Genomic DNA, 18,035 nt, shown 5'->3' on the forward strand with positions numbered 1-18,035 from the left:
TATGGTCTCGTAATTATTTTAACGCTACAGTGCACTTTCTGGATAGGATGGTGGATCTTTTATTATACCTCACACTTCGACTCTCACAATCATCATCACGAAACTTTCCTCCAGACCGAGCGGTACCGAAGGAACAAGCATAACCCACTAATCTTTTGAAACTACCTCGCTACTCTCCCATGCAAACCACACATACCCAAATTACATGACATACACCACACTACAACATGAAATACTACACAGAGAATAGTCACAACATTATCACTTTCAGCTTTCCCACTTCAATTAGTATTTATCCCAGTTTCACACGACACTGCCCCACTTTGTAATTCTACTTTCCTACTATGAACTCTGGGGATATTTGCACGTCTTCCTGTGCAATGCAAGCCAAGTGGCGTTGCTGGATAGACGGCCGACTCACCTTGCTTCTCTCTCAGAGTTTGAATCAAGCGTCACACGGAATCATATCACGCAAAGTAATATTAAGAACATATTCATCACACACGCGAGTCCTCAACTGATACCATGGACGAGTACTTCTCTTTATCCTTTGTCTCATACACAGATTGAGACTCACACAGTACTCACCACGTGGAAGTACTCGTCTCTAATTTCAAGTCCTGCACACGCCATTTCTTAAATATTTCAACTTATGGTACACACGCTATTTCTTAAATATTTCAACTTATTGTACACACGCTAGTAATTCAGCTTAACTTAAGCACACGGAAGTACTTCATCTTATTGCTACACGTGGTTTCATTGTGACCGTTGGTCACTTCCGAAGATTACTACAATCCCATTAATATTACCTGCCTGGCATTTAATTTTCCCCACAAAAGTTCCTGAAATAGAGAAATTATTATTTCAAACTACTCTTAAATATTCCACATGCATACTATGTCTCCACTCTTTCGTCATTACGGAGCACAACTAAAACAGGTCTTAACAGCACAAGATCCAGCGGCAGAGTGCTGAAACATGGCCGTTCTCGAGGTCCTCTCCCATCTCTGTCGAGGTGGGGGAAGCACTTTGCTATCGTATTGGTCAGCCACATTTCAGGCGCTCAAAGCTCTGGTAAATTTCATCTCTTTGGTCCCACCAAAGGTGGCCAAAGGATCGTCTCAAAGATGATCATATATTCACATTCACTATCTGCGGTTAGCAGACGACCATACATTCATTCATTTCACAGATCTCACCAAACTGGATGTAGGGATTTACTTTGTGGGAGTGCACATGTGATCAATTAAATAAATAAACTGTCATTCTTTCCCACATTGGTATCCGGCTTCGCTGTATTAATTGAAATTGAGTTATTTTACAAAAAAAAATGTGTTGTTCTGACAAAAATAATGAAGTATGTTGAAACCTATTTTCAATGTCGGGCGATACTGTACCCTTTCAGCTTTCTAAATCCGTAATAATGTGTGTATAGCACCTTTTCTCGCTCTGGGAAAGTTATTATATTTCGACTTATAATATTCTCAAGAATTATGCAGAAAACCGACGTTGAGCATATTGGTTTGAAATTTTGCAGGTCTGTTCTTTCACCCGTCTCACACAGTGGAGTCACCTACGACTTTTTCCAGACGCTTGAGATTTTGCCCTGGAAGAGAGATTAACCATAAGTGCAAGATAACAGGGGGGCCAATGCCAAATAGTACTCACTATAAAACCAAATTAGTATTCCATCATGATCTCGCCACTAGTTTGTTCTCAATTCTCTCTGATGTTTTCCTGCGCCAGTGACACGTATTTCTATATCCTCCGTACAAGAGTGTGTGGTAGTCAAATGGTGGATGTCTGTTTAATTTATTAAACGCGAAATTTATAACTTCAGCTTTCCTTTTCCTGTCTTCTATTATCACATCAGACTGGTCGACACCGAGCGAGTTGGCGCAGTGGTTAGACACTGGACTCGCATTCGGGAGGACGACGGTTCAATCCCGCGTCCGGCCATCCTGATTTAGGTTTTCCGTGATTTCCCTAAATCACTCCAGGCAAATGCCGGGATGGTTCCTCTGAAAGGGCACGGCCGACTTCCTTCCCCATCCTTCCCTACGCCGATGAGACCGATGACCACGCTGTCTGGTCTCCTTCCCCAAACCAACCAACCAACTGGTCGACAACTGGCTAATTGTAAGCCTTCAATCCGCCTCGTGATTTTTGTAACCAAAATTTCCTAAGGTTTTCGGCAAGATGTTCCTATAACGGATGATGGTGCAAGTTGAATGCTTCGCACATACATCTTTTTATAGACTCATGAATTCCTGCTAACTTGTACCTATCGCAATTTCGTCGTTCTTTGTTGAACGGAGATGGCAACGCTCTCTGTTTTCCCAGCATTCTCCGAATTTTGTAATTAAGCTCATCGACAGAAAAAAAGGCACACCCCAAAAGACTTACCCAAATGGGACTGAATTGGCATATGTCACATACTCGTACAGACAAACAAATGATAACAGTTTCAGAAGAAACAGATGATTTATTCAAGAGGAAGCACTCCGTCTTCAGGGCACAAGTGGCCCATCGGGACCATCCGACCCCCGTGTCACCCTCAGCTGTGGATACGGATAGGAGGGGCGCCTGGTCAGCACACGGCTCTCCCGGTCGTTATGATGGTTTTCTGTGACCGGAGCCGCTACTATTCGGTTGAGTAGCTCCTCAATTGGCATCACGAGGCTGAGTGCATCCCGAAAAATGGCAACAGCGCATGGCGGCCTGGATGGTCACCCATCCAAGTGCCTGCCACGCCCGATACCGCTACACGTCGGTGATATGACGGGAACCGGTGTATCCACTGCGACAAGGCCGTTGCCCCACGCAAGTGAAAGAGCTTCAGTAATTGAGCAAGTCAGTAAGCGTTCGTCCACCTGTGTTGCTTACGCAAGCGGTTATTCAGCTTGGCATTGACTGAGAGTGTCGTTGGATGTCCTCCTGAGGGATAGCTCTGCCCGATTTGTGAGTCAGATCGTCAAAATCCCGACCTGGTTGGAGGCTCGTCCCAGTAATGCTCCAAACGTTCTCAACTGGGGAGAGGTGTGCAGACATTTCTGGCCAAGCACAAAGGCAAGCAGTAGACTCCTGCCATGTTTGGATGGGTGTTACCTTGCTGAAATGGTAGACCAAGATGGCTCGCCTCGAAGGGAAACAAAACAGGGCGTAGAATATCGTCGACGTACCGCTGTGATGTTAAGGTGCCGCGGATGACAGCCAAAGAGGTCCTGCTATGAAACGAAATGGCACCACAGAGCATCACTCCTGGTTTCGGGTCCTGTGGCGGGCGACAGTCAGCTTCATATTCCACCTCTGTTGGGTGCGTCCCCAGACACGTCCTTGGCCTGGAATCTCATTGACTAGAGTATTTTTTGGAGAATGTATATGACGGTGGTCCTTCTCCGCCCCTAATTCACTTACTCTGCACCTATTTTTCTAGAACACGATTCTGAATCACTCTTTACTTTGCCCATAATTCTCTACAACCACCACATTGGAACGAGGGAAGAAAAGCATACTCCAATCTATTTTATTTTTCTATATTTTATAAATGAAATGTAGCCTCGACATGTCATCGTTTCCGAAGAACGTGACTTATTGTATCAATCTACTTCACCAGTAATTCATAGAACTGCACAGTTATTTTGGACACTTATCGAAAACATTTTAAGCAATTTCGATGTAATAGTATCCATATTTACTTAGCCTTGTTTGCTCGGTGTAGCCGAGCGGTTCTAGGCGCTTCAGTCTGGAACCGCGCGACTGCTACGGTCGCATATTCGAATCCTGCCTCGGGCATGGATGTGCGTGATGTCCTTATGTTAGTTAAGTTTAAATAGTTCTAAGTTCTAGGGTACTGATGACCTCAGATGGACCTCAGATGTTAAGTCCCGTAGAGCTCAGAACCATTTCAACCTTGTTTGTTGTAACAGAGCCTGGTTAAAGGATGCATCTTCTATTTGTGCAGAGACATTCTGACGTTTTGTCCCGATTTGTGGTGCTCCACAGTAAATTGGATTGCTGGCAAGCGTTTTACGCCATTCACATTCGTAAAGTGTTTACGCACACAAAGTATTAAGTATCAGAGCTCTGTCTTCATCTCATTTACGAGCACTTAAGTCAATGTGAGAGCTTATTAACAGATAACACATATATTATCCTCTATTATGTTATAAATAAATATTCCCATCCCATCCTACTGCCCTTTACAATGATAGCGCTATTTAGAAAGGTGTATGATGTCGACAGATGAAAAGATTTTACGATATGAAGCTTATAGGTTGTATCCTTGGTGTGCACTATCTTTGCTACATGCACAGGCAGAATCTTTAGTAAATGTGTTTTCCCGCCAACAGACTTAGCTCCACATGTTGTCAGTGCACCTGAGCTTTATTTGTGGTAGGCTATTAGAACGTTCGTAACATTGACAATTCAGCACACATTTAACAACACTTTACGATGTACTCGTGTCGTACTCATCGGATGTTGTGGGACTCTCGCAGTCAAAAGGCTGCATTTTGACGACGACATGTACTCATGTTACATAGTGTTATATTCTGACAGAATGTAAGTTATGTACATTTCTCACCAGTTTTTATAATTACGCTAGTATCTTAATGAAATGTTTGTTTAATTATGTATATACAACCTGTGCTTCATTTTTGTGGTTAAGTAACTTTTACACTGTTACTTGAAAATGGCCCTAAGGCCGAAATTGGAATCGTAATAATAAATATTTTATACAGTCGACAGCGACTATGATGTCTTGCAGGGAACTACTTATCTGCTCTTCCTGACCAAAGTAATGGCCACTGTGTAACACCCCTCCTAATACGCAACCAGTAGCTACTAATCCGTGTTGCCGAACGTGTGCCACGCTCTATAAATACACCACTTCCTCAGTATCACGCGTTCCGATGTGTCGTTACGAGCGCATACCGGATGATCAAAAAATTAGTATAAAATCGAAAACTGAATAAATCACGGAATAATGTAGATAGATACAAATTGACACACAAGCTTGGAATGACCTGGGGTTTTATTACAACCAAAAAAATACAAAGTTCAAAAAATGTCCGACAGATGGCCCTTCATCTGATCAAAATAGCAATAATTAGCATAAGAAAGTAAGACAAAGCAAACATGATGTTCTTTACAGGAAATGCTCAATATTTCCACCATCATTCCTCAACAATAGCTGTAGTCGAGGAACAATGTTGTGAACAGCACTGTAAAGCATGTCCGGAGTTATGGTGAGGCGTTGGCGTCGGATGTTGTCTTTCAGCATTCCTAGAGATGTCGGTCGATCACGATACACTTGCGACTTCAGGTAACCCCAAAGCCAATAATCGCACGGACTGAGGTCTGGGGACCTGGGAGACCAAGCATGACGAAAGTGGCGGCTGAGCACACTATCATCACCCAACGACGCGCGCAAGTGATCTTTCACACGTCTAGCAATACTTTCTTTTTTTTTGTTCTAATAAAACCCCATGTCATTCCAAGTATGTGTGCCAACTTTTACCTCTCTATCTACATTATTCCGTGGTTTATTAAGTTTTCAAATTTATGCTGAGTTTTTGATCACCCGGTATATTCGTATCTCGACACAGTGGAGCTCTCTTGCGCGGTGCGGAGCGAGACAGTGGAAGAGCCCGCGTTTCGGAGGCCCACATTGTCGGCACGTCCCGTCGTTAGCACTACAAGGTGTTTCCGGATTGGCACGCGGTGTTGTCGGCCGGGCGGCGAGTGGACTCGCACAGTGCGGCTGTTACCACTCGAGACAAAGGCGCGGCCCCTCTGCGCGCGACCAGCACGCGCCGGCCCCTGCTCGCGCGCGAGTGCGTGTACGTGTGCGTGCGTTGCGTGTGGTGCTGAGGACGCGTGAGTCAGCGGCGCGGCGTGAGTCAGGCTCGCCCCACGCACCTCGCGCACCCCGCAATTCGCTGCACCCGCCAACCCCCTCCCCCCCCCGTCCTGCCGCGGATGAACTGGCCCTGGAGGCGCGAGAGACCTGTTGGTGGCGTCGTAGCCTCCCCTGCCTCCGCCAAACAAGCCGTAATTCTGAATCGCTCCGTACAAATCCGCTGCTTGCATTGCAGATTGTGCTCCGCAGGCGACCCCATTAAACGGCACACTGACTCATTATAGAACGAAATTGAATCGCTCCTGCAATCACGTTAAATCGTGACGTTCCCAGAAGTACTACGCGACAGCTCCTGCTACGAAACGATAGCGGCCGGTCGCATTTCCTATCCGGTGGTGAGCAAAATAAGCAGTTAAATGTTTTTCGGGACACAACGTCACTACCTGATGGCAACAATACTGTGAGTAGAGAGCCTGTATAGGGAGAGAGTGGCTAACCGGACGATACGGCGGCCATTTTTCTGCCAAAATGCGGGCGGGACTTTTGATGGCCAGTAGTGGTGTAGTGGAGTACACACTCACCGAATCAAAAGCACAAGACAATATGGCGAAATCATTCGTTAAATGCCTTTCTTTACAGCTATAATAAACTCACAGTAGCCTACTACGTACAGCACAGGAAAATTTGATACAGTGGCTGTAAAAATTATTCGTTACTTGCATTTATCCCCCTTAAGTTCGTTTACTAGACATATTGCAATGAAAGTAACGTAAATAATAAAATATAGCGTATACCATTTGTTTTGTATCGGAAGTGCATAATGCTAAAGATTTAACGTACCTGTATTACGTCAGATGAATGAAAGTCGTAAGTAGTTGTTTACTTGTGACACGCAAAAAGTGTGAGACGTATTAGTACTTCTTGTCACGCCTTCAAACTTTTTGCATGTCACATGTAAACAACTGCTTACGACTTTCTGACGAATACCTCTCGTAGATAACAAACGAAAAAGCTTACAAAAATCGGGTAATGTTAAATGTAGGCTACTGTAATAACGACCAAATATAACAAGAAAACTACCGTATCCCTTCTACCCCACAGTAAGTAGGCCTATTAAAAACTGTCTTCAAGAGTACCTACAATTGTTTACTACGAATAATGTTTCAGCAACCACGACAATTGCGGAAAACGTGCTTGCAACTTGCCTGCGTCAACAGTCAGACAATAATGCGGAAACCAAAATAATGCCTAGTGTTCTGATTCGGAACTAAATAAAGTTTGACGCTATAAAGTCGAATGAGCATGGCACAACAATTACAAGAACTTTCCGTTTCCAGCTAGAACTGTCAGATATCGGCTTCAGAAAAGCTTGTGATGCTACCAGTATACACGCAAACGTTAATTACGTACTGAAAACGATATACAACTAAATCGAACATGCATGCACAACGCATAACAAGTCTCTCAATAATTCAAATACCTTTTAATCGTTTCCAAAAGTCCTCTGAACTTCAATTCAGCTCAAAAGCACGGCGAACATAGGAAGCGCGAGAGACGTTTGGCAGAAAAATGGCGCCAAAGCTAATCAACCAATCACGGGCAACTTCACCTATGGCCACTCTCTCTGTATACAGGCTCTCTAACTGTGAGCAGCCTCTTAACATCTTGACGACCATAGTACTCTTAGTCTTCAAATGGTTCTAAGCACTATGGGACTTAACATCTGAGGGCATCAATCGCCTAGACTTAGAGCTACTTAAACCTAACTAACCTAAGGACATCACACATATCCATGCCCGCGGCAGGATTCGAACCTGCGACCGTAGCACCAGCGCGGTTCCGGACTGAAGCGTTTAGAACCGCTCAGCCACAGCCACCGGCTCTTAGTCTTCAACCGCAAAAACCAGCACTGCGTTCCATAACATTCTGGACGAGCTGCCGTATGTCTCGACCTTGCTGTCACGATATTTCGCTGCAGAATCCTCTGGTCGTCTTGAGGTGTGTCAGTTTCACAGTGACCACTGCGTACGCAGGGCCGGTTCCAGAAATTTTCCCGTATAAGCGACGTATCATCCTACGATTTATCTCCTCAGCCTCTCACCTCCCCCTTCTCCCCCTTCGCCCCCCGCCACACACACACACAGACACACTACCCGGTTTCTCCCAGACAGTACTTGCATTTCCTTGGGTTCCTGTCAAGACCTTTAAAAATAAATCTAAACCTGGTGATTGTGGAAATAGTTTGCGTTTTCGTTCAAAAAACTTATTACTTAGACATTTTCTGTAACAGAAATAATTTTTTCAGTCTCATTCCAGTGCTAAATAATTAAAGAAGAAACAACTCATTTGCATTTATGGTAATTGAGGAGATCTTAAAACGATTTTAGAGACATCGCAAAGGATGGCTTTGTTCTACGAGGATCACTCCAAAAGAAATACACACTATTTTTGTAAAAATACAGTTTTCATTCTGCATGTGTGAAAGTTTTACAGTGTGTAGATACGTCCTTCCCGCTTATTTTCAAACTTACTTTAACCTGTTCCCGTGAGTGGCGCCGTCACAGCATGTCTTCAAGATGGCTGCTACACTTGACGTTCGTCAGAAGCAACATGCTGTCAAAGAATTCCTGTGCTATGAAAACGAGACAGTGGGAAACATCCACAAGAGGTTGAAAAATGTGTATGGAGATGTTGCTGTCGATCGCAGTACAGTTAGTCGGTGGGCAAGCAGGTTATGTGATGAAAGCGGACACGGCAATATTGAGGATGCCCTGGCGGTGGCAGGCCTCGTACTGCACACACTCGGATGGACAACACTGAAACACGCTCCTTACAGTCCTGACCTGGCTCCATGTGACTATCATCTCTTTGGGAAACTGAAAGACTCTCTTGGTGGAACGAGGTTTGAAGATGATGACTCCCTTGTGCACGCTGCCAAACAGTGGCTCCAACAGGTTGGTCCAGAATCTTACCGTGCGGGTATACAGGCGCTGGTTCCAAGATGGCGCAAGGCAGTTGAGAGGGATGGAAATTATGTGGAGAAATGAAAATATTGTTCCTAAAGGATGTATCTACACACTGTAAAGCTTCCAAACATATAGAATAAGAGATGGATTTAAAAAAATAGTGTGGATTTCTTTTGCAGTGACCCTCGTTTTTTAGTTCTATAACTTGCGAATTTTCCTATGGGAAATAGTGAGACATGCTACGCGTACCACACTTTTAATTGCAGAAGTTCTATTATAAAAGCAAAGAGGTGAGCAGTATCTAGTTAACTTTAAGAAAAATTGTCACGAATGTAGTTGACAATTGATAAACATAGTCAAACATTTTATGTTGGCAAACCAATATCAGGATACAAACTTCCGTTTAATATGAAACAGAGCTATTCTATTAATAAAGTCATACGTAATTCCTGCAGTTGTTCAGTATATATACTGACTGTTTTTCTCGTGCGTATTGGAATTTTTCTATCCTTTAAGATAAACTCTTGCAAAGTAGAATATAAATTTATTGAAAGTGTGTGTATCGCTTTTGTAGCTTCGCTCGACAGCTCACTCAGTCGCTCTTGAGAAGTAGTAGACTCAGGTACACCTTGGTCAGATTGAATTTTGGAACGTCTTCATCATATCTAACGTGCTGGAGGAGTGTTTTACCTGTCGGTATGGAGCGCCTTGAGTAAAATTTGAGTTAATTAGATGGCAATTTAAAAGTTTGCATTTCAAATGCATTTTTGCTAATGATGATAATACACCACAGACATCAGTGCTGGCTCGTAACCACAAGTTCACTATTACCTCACAAAAGGATCGTCTGCGGGCCCGTGTATACTGGAACCTCGTTACTCGTATTATCGTACATCGCATACTTTCACCCGCTGCTAACTGTAATCCATTCCGTAACAGATTCTGCGTCACTGGCGACCCTCTCAGCTTAGCAGACAGTCAGGCAGACTTGACAGAGCCCGGCATGGGAGGCCAAAAGACATGGGCAGCAGGTGTTTCGAGATCTTTCGGTGTTTGTTGCTGTTAGTGACTGCACCACAGGCTGGTCGAGGACAAAACACTTTATGTAAATTGAAGGGGATCACTGGTGTCAGCTGCAGCGGGACATTACGCAGGTTCAGCGGCGACGAGCGAAAATGCGAGGGTCGCTCAATAAATAATGGTCCAGATTTATTTTCTCAGAACATATTTATTGTTAAGAGTCAGAGTTTGGTAACAATATACACCAACATGTCTTGTCCGTGTCCTATTTTTCTACGTAGTCTTCATCACGTTCTATTGTCGTACGACAACGTCGTGGAAGAGCATGTATTCCCTGCTGGTGAAAGCTCTTGACCTGTAGGCGCAGCCATATTTTCACTGCATGACTGACACACTCTTCAGCTTCAAAGTGTGTTCCAGTGTGTTCAGAGTGTGTTTAAGCGGCCCAAAGAGATGGAAGTCCGAGGGTGCCAGGTCTGGACTATAGGGTGGACGAGGCAATGATGTCCGACCCAGTTTGGCGATGTGTTCTCGGGTTCTCAGGCTTGTGCGTGGGCGTGCATTGTCGTGTGTTGGAGTAAGACTTCTGCTGGATTCTTGTTCGATCGAACACGTCGGAAACGGTTCTTGAGTTTATTCAGAGTATTGACGTATGCCTCTGAATTGATGGTTGACCCTCTGGGCATCGCATCCACGAGAATGGCGCCATCACAATCACAGAAGACTGTAACCATGACTTTTCCGACAGAGGGGTTGTCTTGAATTTCTTATTTTGAGTTGAATGAGGATGATGCCACTGCACTGACTGCCTTTTTGTTTCCTGCGGAAAGTGGTGCACCCAGATTTCGTCCCCCGTAACGATCCGTGATAGAACGGCCTCTCCGTCGGTCTCAAAACGCTCCAATAAGTGTCAGATGAAATGGCCTTTCTTTGAATCTTGTGGTCCACTTTTAGCATTCGTAGAATCCATCGTGCCCTTCTCGTTGAATATACGAGAGTCTCGATCATTGCAGACGCACTTCCAATGCTGACCAATAACTGTAGAGCCAATTATTGAGTTGTGATGCACCAGTCGGCACGAATAATGACATCAGCACGATTCAGCATGTCTGGAGCAGTGGTTGTGACAGGATGTCCCGAGCATGGCGGGTCACGGGTCTCTGTTCCTGCATCTCCTGAGGCTGTAACTTTCTTTACTCATCGCCCAACTGTACTCCTATCAATTGCAGCATCACCATATACTGCACAGAAACGCTTATGGATGTACATCACGGTTTCTTTTACTGCACGCAAGAATTCAATAATAGCACGCTGCTTGTAACGAGAGTCGCATGTAGACACCATTTTGACGCTGTGCCACGGCTCTGCCATCTACCAGAATGGTTCGAAACTTCATCGGCGCATAGAACAAACATCATATGTGAAGCACCAACAAGGACGTTTCTCTATTTATATTAATGGCTTATTTAAAAAATGGAGGGCATTACTTATTGAACGATCCTTGTATGTACCGGACCTGGATTCGAAAACCGGGATTCCCGCTTACTGTGCACGGGCGTTTACCACTGCGCCGTCTGGGACAGAGCGTTATCGCAACTGCGCGGACTATCTCAGCACACCTCACTGCCGATCCACATTCTCACTGCGTGCCACCCACCCGCAGTCCCTGTCCGTTTCACTCACTGTTCGCTTCTCTGAGATTCCCACATGATATCGGACGTATTTGTGCATCTGCAATGAAGAAAGTAGATCCATTGTCCAGCTAGGCGTATCAATTATATGGATGCGAATCGCCGGAAGAACAGACACCACACATTCATATGACATGACGAGACACTTCGCGGTAGTACTGATACAGACCCGTACATTGTCGGTTTAAAGTTATTTTCACAGAACAGCCTGGCGTTTCAGTTTCAGTTTCCAGCTTGGGTGTCCTCCGGCAGTTTTTATACCTGTAGACACTTGTTGGCCACGTCTCGTCTCCCGTGCACCTCGCTGCCTAGCTGCCGTCGCGTAGACTACACACGCTGAGTCACGAGGAAAGGTACGTGCCTTGAGGGGTGATAGTACCAGCGATTCTGAACAAAATACCTCCTATGGACACATGCTATATTCGGAATGGGTTCCGAGATACATTTACTATTACTTTTGTACGTTTTCCTTGAATAACTCAAAAACCGCACGCTTCAGCGAAAACTCGTCGCAGCACAGAATTAAACTATATTAAATTTCCTACAAAAAATTCCCTACTCATCTTTTCTCTAACACTAACAGTTTTCGCGAAGAGAGCGCGAGAATATTGAAAACCTCGCGTGACGCGTATGCTCTTTAGCTCCGCTATTTTTTGTAGGCTAATCTGAGGTAATTTCGCGACTTGGTAGATCACAAGTGTTTTATATCAAATAATTCGACTCTTCGTCCTTTACACTATTGTCGTACGTTGTAATCAATGACAGTGTTTGACTAATACTGAGCATACATCACAATGAACTGTATGTGTTCTAACCCGGCAGCTATTCGGAACAGGCATATGTCCGTATGAAATTCTTTGTTCCTAATGACCCTTCAAAGCATGTACCTTTCTTCCTCACTCAGTCTGTAAACTAGGTGGTTATAAAACTTTCTGGCAGATTAGAACTGTGTGCCGGACCGAGATTCGAACTCGGGACCTTTGTCTTTCGCGGGCAAGTGCTCTACAAACTGAGCTACCCAAGCACGACTCACGCCTCCTCCTCACAGATTTACTTCTGCCAGTACCTCGTCTCCTACCTTCCAAACTTTACAGAAGCTCTCCTGCGAACCTTACAGAACTAGCACTCCTGAAAGAAAGGATATTGCGGAGACATCTCATTCTGGAAACATCCCCCAGGCTGTGGCTAAGCCATGTCTCCGCAATATCCTTTCTTTCAGGAGTGCTAGTTCTGCAAGGCTCGCAGGAGAGATTCTGTAAAGTTTGGAAGGTAGGAGACGAGGTACGGGCAGAAGTAAAGCTGTGAGCACGAGGCATGAGTCGTGCATGGGTAGCTCAGTTGGCAGTCTGCCTTCGGCAGTGACACAGTGCGGACCGTGTTGCCTGCCGGCCGCGCTGTGGTGCGCGCGCCTGTTTGTTTACGCCGGAGCAGCTTCGCGTGTGCGGTGTTGTGAGTTTAGAACGAGATGGCACACTCGTACAGAAAAACGACTTTGAAGTTCAGTTTTGCGAACGACTATACACGACCAAAGGCACACGAGATTGAACGTTTCTTCAGAGAAGAGGTAAAAATCGATCCACAGGAAATCGTGGGAATCAATTTATCGCTCGTTTCAAGCGTCGTCTATGTCAAGCTTGTTGACGAGGCTGCTTGCGAAAGACTTATACAACGATCACCGAACGGGTATCGTTTCTGTCATGCCGACGGGAATGTTGGTGCGGTTACAGTCGATCATGCAGGAATGGGGATCCGCACTATACGAGTCTTCGAACTTCCGTTTGAGGTCCCGTCTGAACTTGTTACCGACGCCTTTCGACCATATGGTACAGTTCTATCCCATGTGGCCGAAAAATGGACGAGTTTTACCACGTACCCCGTTTTAAATGGGGTGAGACAAATACGGATAGAACTGCGCAAGCACGTCCCCTCTTATTTGTACATAGGAGGTTGTCGAGCGATTATAATCTATGATGGGCAACCTCGCACTTGCTCGGGGTGCGGGAAAGAAGGTCACGTCCGCTCGGAATGCCTCCAGCGACGTTTAGTGCAAACTCCACGGGATGACGTTCAGGCGCCACAACCGACGACTGTCTTACCGTTGACCTTTGTGGAAGCCCTGAGAGGCGGCGTGAGGGAGACTTCCGATGGGCACCAGCAGCTGCCCCCTATAGAGAACATGGACGCCAACGGGCTGGAACTCCGACCACCGGTTCCACCACAGCAGACACAGGACACCACAGAAGAGATGCAGCTGTCGGCCGCTCCAGGCTCATCCGTGGTGGTTGCCAGTGCTTCCACCGAGAGCGTGATAGGCCAGGCCCAAGACGGAGGATACGCAACCCCAACAGCCGATGCGGAAGCAAGGCAACGGAAACAGCGTTCGCCGAAGAGAAGAAAGAAGCGTCGACTGACTTCTGCTGACGATAGCCATAGTCCCGAGGGGACAGTGGACGACAACGACAGTATCGACCTGAGACCAGTGGATTCAACAGATACCGAGATGACGATGCAGGAACTACAAAGCGACGATAACTTGAACTCTCCTTCTGGTAACCGGAAGGCGGAAGTGGAGATGACAACTGTCCAACATCAGAGCGATGACAACGTTACCTCCCATCCTTCGACCAGTTCCGGAAATATGCTGGGGGACTGGGCGCAAGAAATGGACCAACAGGAACAGGATGAAAATACGAACGCGACGATTGAGGACAGTCCTGGCCAGAGGCCGGGAGGGGTCGGGAAATGTTGACCAACTTAGTGTGTTGAGGAGCGCCGGGGGTGCAGATGGACGCTTAATGACACCGCCCTACAACTGATGAACACAAGCCAGGCGTACCGCATTGCCACGATAAACATTAATGGCATACGGACACCGCTTAAAATTCAAATGCTGAAAGATATGTTACGCGCTGCGGACGTGGATATTGTACTCCTACAAGAAGTGCGTTTCACATCGCCGCCAGAGTTCTACGGTTACGAGGCACATTATTCAGTGCACGATGAAAGTGGATGCGGTGTGGCGATTCTCACCAGGGAAGGAATAGGAGTGGAGGATGTCAGGTCTCTCCCTTCGGCACGCGGCATAGCGATCACTGTCGACGGCGTTCGTTTCATCAATTTATACGCACCATCTGGCTCCACAAAACGAAGAGAAAGGGCGACTTTTTACACCGAAGAGATAGCACCGTTGTTCGCTGGACGCTTTGATAACTATATAGTGGGCGGCGACTTTAATTGTGTCGTCGACAAAAAGGACCAAGTACCTCATTATGTGCCATGCATGGAACTGCGTGCGTTGATTACCGAAATGGCGCTTCTGGATACCTGGGAACTGCAGCATGGTGACAGACCGGGTTATACGTTTGTCACGGGACACTCGGCGAGTAGACTTGATAGAGTGTACGTGACACGCACTCTACGGACGACGATACTGGATGCCGAAATCTGGCCAGCGGCTTTTACGGATCATATGGCGTACGTCTGTACGATTTCACTAACGCGTCAGAAGATATGGCGGAGTAAAGGTCACTGGAAAATGAATTGTGCACTTTTACGTGACACTGAATGTCACCGGTCGATAGAGGCGGCCTGGGAGACCTGCGTTCGCCGCCAACGAGCATACACCTCGGTTCTCCAGTGGTGGATTAAATGCGCAAAACCAACGTTACGGCGAACGTTGATACGATACGGGCAGGACAAATCGCAGTGGAACCGCACAACGGCTGATTTTTATTTTACAGCCCTGAGGGAGCTGATGACCCAACAATCATCGCCGGAAAGGCACACGGCCATGCGCAGGATAAAAGCCAAGTTATTACAGCTGACGAGACTAAGAATGGAAGGTATAATGGTCCGGGCGAGACTGGCGGACACAGTTGCTGCCGAAACCCCCTCCATGCACCACGTGGTACGTGAACGCCAACGACGACGCAGGACTTTGATCAGGGAACTAATCTCTGAAACTGGCCAGCAAGTTGTGCACCAGCGTGATATTGCGCATGTGTTTACCGACTATTTCCGCCAGTTATATGGACCTGTACATGTGAACCACGAGACACTACATGATGTCATCTCGGAAATGCCAGATAGAGGACCACCACTGGATGCAGAGACTTTCATCACAGCGATAACAGAGGACGAGCTGACAGACGCAATTGCCAGGGGGGCTCCGAACAAGTCCCCAGGACAGGACGGCTTCCCAATTGAATTTTACCGCGCCTTTGCATACCTCATGGGACGGACCTGGATTCAGATGTACAACGAACTCCTGTTACCGCAGACTGAGATACCTGCCGAATTCACGGAGGGTATCATCATCCCAATACCCAAACCACGCGGTGGCAGAAATCCAGGAGATTATAGACCACTCACTCTCTTGAACTGCGACTATAAGATTTTCGCGCGCATCCTTGGGGCTCGCCTGCGGTCTTCACTTTCTGATAGACTCCTCATAGATCAAACTTGCCTCGGCGATAAGAGCAACGTACATACGGCGCTCAGTGACTACCGAGATATCATCGCATTAGCAGCGGCATGCCGAGTGCGTGGGGCACTCGTCGCTATTGACTTCGATCATGCATTCGACAGAGTGGATCATACCTTTTTGCATGCGGTGATGGGCAGATTGGGAATCCCACAGGCCTTCATCCTAGTGATCATGCGACTGTTACACGGCGTACGATCCAAGGTCTCGGTGAATGGGCGGGGCACTGACTACATCGTTATTTCAAGGTCAGTTCGTCAAGGTTGCCCCCTTTCGATATTTTTGTATGCAATGGCTTTGGAACCCTGTCTATATGGTCTCCGAAGACGGTTGGAGGGAGTGCCGTTGCCACAACTGACCTTTCATTGCCGCGCTTATGCTGACGATATGATGCTGGTGGCACGGACAGGCGAAGAAGTACGTACGGCGTTGGCATGGATACAGCGATATGGGATGGCGGCAGGAAGCGTGCTTAATCTACAAAAAACACGCTGCATGAATGTCGGTCGAGGATTACAACCGGGGGAGGAAGGCCCGCTCATCTTGGTTAAGACCATAAAATGCCTAGGTATTACGTTCCACACGGATGTGCAGCGGACAGCAGCGGATAACTACCGACGCATATTGAAGCTGATGCGGACAATGGTGCGGTTACAGAAATTAAGAGCGTTGGATATGATTCAGAGGGTGACCTATGTTAACGTATACCTAGCACCGAGACTCACTCACGTAGCGCATGTCCTGCCTTTAACGCGCACAATGGCATCACGGATACAAGCAACTTTCGGAACCTACGTGAGTGTGGGACACCTGTTTAAGATCCGATACACAACGCTTACGCTACCACCTGGAGAGGGTGGACTTGGTCTAGTGAACGTATATGAAAAGGCACGGGCGTTATTCGTCAGTACGATTTTCCGACAGTGGCGCGGTCAATTTCGCAATATCTCGGGTGCGTTGGCCGACGTACTAGCGCCCACTTCAATGCTGCCCCCAGTCGATGTGGGCCATATTTCACCGAAGCTGTCACATTTCAAGTCTTTTTTTTTGGAGCTTAGCTATGTCAGAGATTTCTTCCCAACAACACGACTACCGACGACGCGAGACGTATACCAACTCTTACTGCGCCGGTGCCCCAGGAATACCCTGGAAAAGAAGTACCCAGACAAGAACTGGCGACAGATATGGCGCGTTATACGGAACGTTTACCTCCCAACGTCGGTACGCTCAACATGGTATGTGGTGATAAATAGGAAGTTCGCAACGAATCAACGGCGGCACGCGATTCATTTGGCAGACACTCCACTATGTTTAGGCTGCGCAACAGTGGACACTGATGAACATCGTTTAACATGTAGTGGGACGGCTCCAGTGTGGCACTTGGCACAACAGATATTGGCGTTCCTGTTACGCTCCGCCCCTCACACAATTTCATCAGACACGCTTTTTTTCCCCCAAGAATATTATTTCCCGGTCCAAAAAACCAATGCAGTGACATGGGTGCGGGGAATGGTGGTGGGCTACGTGTATAACGAATCGGAAAAGGACAAAATTGATTTTGGCACTTTCTCCTGGATGGACACACGAAGCTGCAACAGCATAAGAAATATAGACAAGACTTCGCTAATTACTTGCGACTTACATTTACCGACCCGCCGGCCAGATGGGGTGTGACGGGTGAGAGATGAGATAGACGAAGAAGCCGAGATAGACATCGATCACACTTACGGACCCTTAGTTCATTTCGAGAAGACGACCCAGTCTTACACCAACGTCTGGAGAACGAGTCGATAGATGGCTCTCTTGCTCTATCGAACGTCGGGTCGTGAGCAGGTGTCGCCCCCGACACGAATTTCATTTCATTGCTGCAGGAGCATGTTTCTTTTGTATTTGTACTATCCGCAATGTCTTCATGTCTTTCATTTGGGAATTTTCAGTTTTATTCATTTCATTAATTAATTAATTTTCTAAGTAGCCACTATTTGTCAACATATGGACTTTGTAGACAC

Source organism: Schistocerca serialis, chromosome 9, assembly GCF_023864345.2.
Source record: "Schistocerca serialis cubense isolate TAMUIC-IGC-003099 chromosome 9, iqSchSeri2.2, whole genome shotgun sequence".
NCBI classification, from domain to species: domain Eukaryota; kingdom Metazoa; phylum Arthropoda; class Insecta; order Orthoptera; family Acrididae; genus Schistocerca; species Schistocerca serialis.